General features: G+C 37.9%; 1 long non-coding RNA gene across 1 annotated transcript; it reads left to right on the top strand.

The window, feature by feature from the left end:
• The first annotated feature begins 783 nt into the window (after positions 1 to 783).
• LOC111098534 lies at positions 784 to 8,486 on the top strand. Its single transcript, XR_005368285.1, has 3 exons — positions 784 to 839; positions 2,979 to 3,088; positions 7,252 to 8,486. It is a non-coding gene; the product is annotated as an uncharacterized LOC111098534 (long non-coding RNA).
• The last annotated feature ends 436 nt before the right edge of the window (positions 8,487 to 8,922 follow it).

Genomic DNA, 8,922 nt, shown 5'->3' with positions numbered 1-8,922 from the left:
AGATTACATGAACATGAAAAGAGCTTAGCTCATGGTAAGCGCCCTTCAATAGGCGCTGATAGGATGACTGCTATTTTTTTTAGATTTTTTACACATGCACCTATCATGCTCTTGTGTACACATGTTGTTGCATAGGCTGTATTTTCCGCATAAAACTTTAATTATTGATTTTACCTGTCTGAAACTTATGAATTGTCTCTTAGACACTTAAATGGATTTTCTTTTTTAAGGATGCTATGTATACTTTAGATTCCCTGCCCCAATTTATCCCCATTTTATCTTTGATTTTAAGGTCAACATTTTGTAAGTGAGATAAAGGATAGGAGAGTTAACCTTCTCAGAGATTAGCTGAATATAAACAAAAGTACACACACCAGCATACACAGGCAGAACAGGTTGGAAAAAAATATTACGTGACATCATCAGGCATCCTCCAAATACTGGTCTTGTCTATCAGTAGCCTTTAAAGAACTCTGTATAGCTCTATGCATTGGTCAGCAGATTTTAGCCGTTCTACCTCTTCATTATTTTAATAAGTGAAACTCATAGGTGTGGTGGCAAGAATAGGGCAAACCCCACAAAACAGGGTGTGGGTGAAACCTTTTGTATATTCCTATTAGTCATCACTTTCTGATATTCAATGTGTGCTAGTTATTTCATAGGAAATTTAAAGTTTTCTGCACTAATTTGTTTCTCTTTTTTTATTTTAAAGATTTTATTTATTTATTCATGAGAGACACAGAGGAGAGAGCCAGGCTCTCCGCAGAGAGTCCAATGTGAGACTCCGTCCCAGGACCCCACGATGACACCTTGAGCTCAAGACAGACTGAGCCACCCAGGTGCCCCTGCACTGATTTGTTTCATCGGTGAACTGTCTCTGTGTTCAGACTCTGACAAGTAGAGAATAATCTTCATGTGTATTGTATTGTCTTGTATTATATTGCATTATCTGGCTGACATTTCTCCTTAAGTACTTGACTTTCAAAGGGAAGACCTCTTCAAAGAATTTCATCATGGAGATGCTCAATAGCTATAATGGGGCCCCCAAATTTTAGTGAATAAACTTAAATCACTTTAGAGTTTCCCAAAATGTGAATGACTCAGAAAACCTCAACTGCATTTGTTTAAAAAATTTCTACCAAGGGGGAAAACTTTGTGTCCCTTCCAGAACCTTCCTTGCTATATACTATGTATCCCTGACTATCCCAGCTTTCCCTCTTCTACCTGCTGCCACAATGACTGGTGGAATGAAAAGAATTGCCTCTTTTCTTATTGTAACATATTATTTGCTTGAAAATGAATGCCTTCCTAGAATGGCTTTCCCTTCTCATGATCATTACCCAAACCTGTTTTCTCTTGATCATACCAGTTCCCTTTTAATGAAAGCAACACCTCTGGACTCCAAGGAAGGAAAGACTCATCCCCCCCACCCCACCCCACCACTGTGTCCTTTCCTTTACACAATTGACTACGAACTCTTCACAGTTTCACTTTTCTGCTTTTTCCCCATTCTGCTTCTGTTACTGACTTCCAGCATGACTTTTACCTTGTTCATAGACTTCCTGTGGACACTCTTTTTTTGGAATGCCATTATTCACATTCATGATACTTTCAACAATCTTGCCTCACTATCACCTGCTACCTTCAATGAGGTCAATTCACATCTTGACCCACCTTACTGGAATTTCATTATGGCCATTCCTGTGAATGCTAACATTCTCTCTGATGGCTATTTCCTATTCATCAAACTCTCCTTCATTCTCATTCCATTGGCCTCCAGCCTTTCACTCTCTCTTTATTCTCTCATTGGCCCCATGTGGCTTCCCTGTCCATTCTGTGCTCATGGGAAGGAATTTTAGAGATGCTTATATTAGTCCAAGATATTGCCTCCCATCTTGTACTTTAAATTTATCCACACTGACCTCATATTCTGCAGCTTGGGTTCAACCTACCATCTCTATCTGTTTTCTCTGATTCTACTGTCACAGTGCTTACAGTTGCTGAAAGAGGGTCATAACGAAGATTTTGTTTCCATTACTATTTCATGATATCTAACGTTGGCTTGTCCTTAAGGATTCCTGAGGTTGTCACTTTCTGTCACCACCCTTCGCAACTACTTGTCTTGCTTATTATCCCAAAACTTCTTTCCCTTTCCCTGTCTTTAAGCCTGGCATAGTAGACAATATATTCAATGAATAAAAGCAAATCTAAACCATTCCAATCATACCTGCTTTCGCTTACTCTACAAGGAGTTTTAGGACATCTAACCAGTAATGCTTGTTTCATTGAAAACAGGGCTGTCAGTCCAGTTATCCAAGACAAACATCTGGGTGTTTCCTCTGGTAGCTCCTCTCATGTCACATATTTAATCATTTATAAGGTTTAGCAATTCAAGCACCTTATTCTCTCGGATGTCTCACCTCTCTCCATCCCCACTGTTCTTCTGTCTCAGGATATTATCCCCTGTCACAACGAATACTCTGTCTTGTTCCTTCCTTTGTGTTCTCTACATCGCCATCAGAATGATTTCTAACCACAAAATTGATTGCAGTCACGCCTCTGCTTAAAACTCCTCTAGGATTCCCTATTGTTTTCAGGATCAATTACAAACAAACACCCTAGAATGCATTCAGGGTATTTGTGGGATATAGCTTCTCGTGAGCTCTTTGACCCCCACCTGTTCTACTAATCCCTCTGCAGTTCCAATAATTCTCCTGTTTCCAGACCTTTACACATTCTCCTACCCCTAATGGAACATCTTTTCTTCTCGCCACTCCTGTACCCCATATCTATTTTGTGGATAATTCCTTTGAGTCATAAGAGCAATTCTTTATGGCAGCATATCTCTGACTGTTGAAGATTATATAGAGCCCCTGCCAACCCACTGTGTTTCCACAACCTGTGTGAAGAACATTTAGAGAACAGAACACTTACTTCCCTAAATTAAAATTGTATTTTCACTTGTCTCGTATCCTTAGGTAGTGTTGTGTAATGGGATATTAAGTTGAAAAGATCAGTGGAGGCACAAAGAGATGTTAAATACCAGATGCCAGTGTGAACTGTAAATCATACCACCAGAAGTTTTAAAGTAAGTTGATTAAGAACCCATTGGATAATTTATGAAACCCTCACATTTATCAAGAATATGGAAAGCTCAGGGATAAGAATTTGGAAGGAGAGTGATTTCAGGGAGACCTGTGCTAGGAATCACACTTCACTGTGCCCCTTCATCCCTTGGCCCACATTGCAGAAAGTAGCTGAGATTTGTTCACATTCCATAGTAGGACTCACATAATATTAGCTGACCAAATGAACTCTGCGTCTAAATTTCTCTACCTTATCACTATTACTCACCTCCTTTCTCCTGTCCTTACCCCACCCCCGCCGCCATATCCAAAGTGAAGGCCCATCCCAGCTTCTTATTATTTCTCCTTTGTATTTCCTTTAGGAAATTCATTCATTATTTTTTCCTTCTCTCTCTCTTCTATTCCAATATTCACTTTACACTCAACCCTTTCCCCTCTGTGAACACATACAAATTTCTCTTATCATCAAAAACAGCAACATGTGACTTCTGCCCAAAATAGAAAACTAGATTTATCTTCCCAGTTGAAACAAATTCCAGACAAAACACGTGAAACACTGGTTTTTAGACATTGCACATCAGACAATGCAAGGTAATAATCCATTAGGAATAAGGGGAAAAAACTATTATTTTCTCACCTTGGAGTTTCTAGAGTGAGGAAGGAGAACCCTGGTGGAGGCCAGGGGTTGAGATGGTGAAGCTGGATTTGAGGGGATCAGAGGAGTTAGAGCTCACAGACTACTAGAGAGGAAAGAGCTTCATGCAGAGAAAGCTTGAGAGGTCAGCAAAGGTCCCCCTTAATCTTCAGATGAGTGCTAATCAGCACATGAAGATAAGTAACTTGTCTGAGGCCAAGGAAAAAACATTCCAAAGGAGCAGAGGAACAATCCCAGGAGTTCATATGTGGCCAGGAACAGTTTTTGTCTCCACTACCTAAAACGAAATTTTTTCTAATTAATAGAGCACTACTCAGAAAAGTATTGTCTCAGAATTGAGACATAGTCAGCCTTAGATGAAAGGCTGCTCTGGTCCTGTCTTACAAAGCTTTCTGAAAAGCCCCAAAATGCTCAAACTGTTTCTAGATAATGCAATTGAATCACTGAATAATCCTTAATAATATTAAGGAATACAAAAATGTCTATCACCCAAGAAGAAAAGATCCACCATGTCTGGCATCCAATTAAAAACTATCCAGCATGCAAAGAAGCAGAACATATGAAACATAATGAAAATAATATCAACCACCATAAACAAATCCAGAAATAGTACAGGTGATTGACTATATTAGTAGAAAGGACATTAAGACAGTTAATATAAATATATGCCACATGTTCAAAACATAAAGATTGAACACATCATGTAGAAACAAATATAAAATATATAAGAAGGACACAAATTTAATGTCTGAAATGAAATATGCTCTGTAGAGGATTTTTTTTTTTCTCTGTAGAGGACTAATAGCAGATTAGATACTGCAGAAGAAAAGATTACTTAACTTGAAGACATAGAAATAGAAACAGGGACTTAAATGAAACACAGAATGGAAAAGACTGGAAAAAAAAAGGAAGTATAGTGATCAGTGGGAAAACCTCAAGTGTTTTAATATATTTGTAATTAGGATCTCAAAAGGAGAAAAGAGAAAAATTCTGAAGACACAATGGGTGACAGATTTCCAAATTTTACCAAATTATATCCACAGATCTAATAAGTTCAATGAACTCCAGGAATTAGATACATGAAGAAATCTGTACCAAACCGCATCATAGTGAAATTTCTTAAAAGCAATGACAGAAAGAAAAATCTTCAAAGCAACCACCAAAAAAGATACATTACATATAGAGATACAAAGATAAGAGTGGCAACAGACTTGTTGGAAACAATGCAAATAAGAAAAGAGTAAATAAAACATGTTTAAGTCACTAAAAGAGAAAAAAACCCACTTCCAACCTAAAGTTCTGTATACAGTAAAAATTCCTTTCAAAAATGAAGGTAAAATACACACTTTAAAATTTTTAATTTGTTTTCCAAGACTTTATTGTTTTAGAGCAGTTTTTGGTTTCCAACAAAATTGAGAGAGGTACAAAAATTTCCTGTGTACCTTCTGTTTCTATGCATGCATAGCCTCCCTCATCTTCAACAGCAGTCACTAGGATGGGACATTTCTATACCAAGAGTGAACCTACATTGGCGTATCATTGTCACTTCAAGTCCACGCCTTACATTATGGTTTCATTCCTGTTTTCCCTCTGGCTCACCAGAGGCAGACCCTGAGAAATGGATTCCTGTCCAAATGATTCAGTAAAGAAGTACTCTTATGAGAGACTGGAAAAGGAGTAGAGCAGGACAGGGAAGGAAAGGAAGCCAGGCAAGGGTGTGATCTCAGGGATAAGTCAGCCTGATCCTGCGGAACAACTGGAATGTAAGTTACATCTCAGTGTTGCATAATTTAAGGTGAGGCTTCCGTACTTCTTTACCTGAATGTCAAGGCTAAGGACAGAAGAGAAGAGAGAACTTAAACTTCAAACTCTTCCAGCAATCTGCACATGCAGGTAGTACACCTCCAGTAGCTCATGGTTGTCTTCCAAAATGGGCCGCAGGGGCTGATGCTTGAACCCACACCAAAGTGGGGAGAATGATACACAGAAATGATATAAAGGGGATTAAGGGGACCTGGGAGAGCACAGACATCATCTGCTTCACTTCCTAATCTAGATCTCTAATTCTGAGTTCCCTCTTGAACTCCAAACCTCAACTTTCAATTGCCTGTTGCAAAGCACCTGTAAGTTTAAGTTCAGAATGTCCTACAAGTTTATCTTTCTCTATAAAACATCACCTTTCCCCATGATTTCTTCCTTCTGCTCTTGGTATTACCATTTTCCCAATTATCTATGCTTTATTTTCACTTTTTAAAAACTTTTATTTTATAATGCTTCCCATATCAGCTAGCTTCCAAATCTTTGGAATCCTACCTCTCTGATAGCTAATAATCTGTCTAATAATAATAATAATAATAATAATAATAATATCTCATTTTTACTACTTAGAACAGTGCCCTATTACCTCTCCTTTGAATTATACCAATAGTTTCTAATATCTGAGTTTTTTGGCCTATTCTTTCTACTCTATGTTAAATTTTAAATAATTCTGTCAGTTTGACTTTTTCATAATGCAGCCTAGACATGTCATTTTCCTCCCTAATAGCTTTTTACCCCTCCCTAATAGCTCTTAATGGCTGCCCATTACATTCTAAATAAATGGAGAACTATTCATAATTCTATGCATTTTGACCTCTGTGGCCTTGTTCATCCCTCCAGTTGTACAGACTTTATTGAATATTCCCTTTTCCAGTTTTGAATATCAAAATATTTTTTAAAAGATTTTATTTATTTATTCATGATAGACATAGAGAGAGAGAGAGAGGCAGAGACACAGGCAGAGGGAGACACAGGCTCCATGCGGGGACCCTGACGTGGGACTCGATCCCCGGACTCCAGGATCAGCCCTGGGCCAAAGGCAGGCGCCAAACCACTGAGCCACCCAGGGATCCCTGAATATTAAAATCTGTTCTATGCTTCAAGATCCTGCCTGAAAGCCACCTCTTTCACAATGCCTTCAGTTCTTCTCCCTTTGACTTTTCTATCTTTCCAACAGTTTTCATGTTCTGTCTTACATAATGGTCATTCATTAGTTCATAGGTGTATATGTATATACATGTATGTGTATATGTGTATATATATGTGTGTGTGTGTCTGTGCACACACATATTAATTCATTACAAACATATCTTTTCTATTGAGGATCATGTTTGTTATTTTCCTTTGTACATCTTATTATCTCTTACCCTCTCCATCGTTTAGGCACAGTACTTTGCAGATACTCACTTTTTTCATTCAGCAAATTGAATTCATAGCAAATTGTCTACCATGTGACAAACCTGTGCTAGGCACCAGAAAATCAGTGGTTCATAAAACAGACAAAGTACAAGTCTTCAAACTTATAGTTCAATGGGAGAAGCAGACATCACTGAAATATGTATTCATTTTAAATCATAAGGTTAATAGGGCAATAATGTTTCTTCAGGGTTCTAAGTTGCAAGCAACAGAAACTGATCCTGGTTACTTTAAACAGAAACATAATTTACTGAAAATATGTGTGTTAATTTGTAGATTTGGCAGGAAGTTTGGGAAACCAAACTGAGAAAGTAAATAAGAATGAGGATGGATACACAGCCAGGTCACACCCAAAAGTAAGTGACAGAACTGGTCAAGCGATGACACTGCCAACTCCACCAATCACCAGGATCCACGACTTGTACTCCTTACATTGACAGAACTGGACCAAGGATTCTAACATTGATATAAATGCTGTTGATATATCTTTGAGCTCTCAAAACTGGATGTCAGTACAGCCATTGTCACCATAATGGGAATAAATCCTTTTCTTTCCATGCTTCTTTGAATCACCAGCTCCTCATCTGACCTTGGAAGCAGGTGCATCTAATTTGCTAAACCTAGCCCATGCATCTGCATTCTAACTAAACAGAAAGCTGTGAACAAATACCTACTTTTAGCCACCCACAATGGGAGATGGGCTCTATCCTTCACTATAATTCATACTAGATAAGGAATTGGTCCATCGGCAGCACAGCCAAAAAGACTTTGACAAATGTTTTCTTTATATATGGAGTGTATGCAAATGAATAACAGGGTCTTCAATGAATATGGAAAGTTGGGGAAATTTTTGAAGAATACATAACTTAAGCAGAGACCCAAAGGATGAATAAAATCTAGCCTGATTGAAGGCAGGAAGAGGAAGGAGGTGTCATGAACAAAGGGGAGAACATATGTGAAGATTTGTCTGTAAGAAGGAGCTTGGTGTTAAGAACTGAGTGAAATCCATTTACTTTGAAATGAAACCAGGGAGTTGGGTGAAGTTTTGGTTCTCTAGGGCCTTCTAGGTCATGCTTAAGACTATGAAATTTATCCTAAGAAACCTATAAAAACAGTGCAAGGTTAGAGGGGAGTAAACTTTTAAAGTACAAGCTTTAAAGATATAACTTGGGGCTCTAGGTAAAAAAAATTAATTTGCACTCAAAATGTTGAAACCATCCAACAGTGAATGGGAAAGCAGTGTGGTAAAGGGGTAATGTTAGAAACTTTGGAGTAAACAGACTTGCTTATCTTGAACAAATTACTTAAACCCCCTGAGACTCATTCCTCACTTCCCAAAATGGATTTATTTTCCTTTATTTATCTACCTTCAGGTTACTGTGAAGTGAAATTAAATAGAAGCTGTAATTTTTATTGTAAAATGCTCTCAAATATAAAATATGTAATAAGTATTTAGTGAGTGCTCACTTATTCTGCTAAGCATGGAAGAAGGTGTACAAGTTTATGAAACCTATGGGAAAATACTCTAGTTTCACACTTCACAGATTGTCTTTTATTCTCATGGGTTCCTGGCATCTATATTTTAAACTACACATCTATAGGGAGGAGGTATTATTCTGTATATTAACGCCTATATGGAGAGTCTTTGTTGTAGTACCTAACACATAGTAAGCACCTCATGAATGCTTAACATTATTAATTATAATGCACAAATAATCAAATTATTCCTGAAATATATATAATTTTGGTTCTTCATTTTAGTAATTTTTAAAAAGTTTTTTGAAGATTTATTTATTCATCAGAGACATAGAAGACAGAGAGAGGCAGAGACATAGGCAGAGGGAGAAGCAGACTCCTCACAGGAAGCCCGATGCGGAACTCGATTCTGGATCCCAGGATCATGACCTGAGCCGAAGGCAGGTGCCCAACCAGGAGTCCCTATTTTGG

The sequence above is a fragment of the Canis lupus genome, chromosome 13 (assembly GCF_011100685.1).
Source record: "Canis lupus familiaris isolate Mischka breed German Shepherd chromosome 13, alternate assembly UU_Cfam_GSD_1.0, whole genome shotgun sequence".
Lineage (NCBI taxonomy): Eukaryota > Metazoa > Chordata > Mammalia > Carnivora > Canidae > Canis > Canis lupus.
This window is presented reverse-complemented; position numbering and strand designations above follow the sequence as displayed.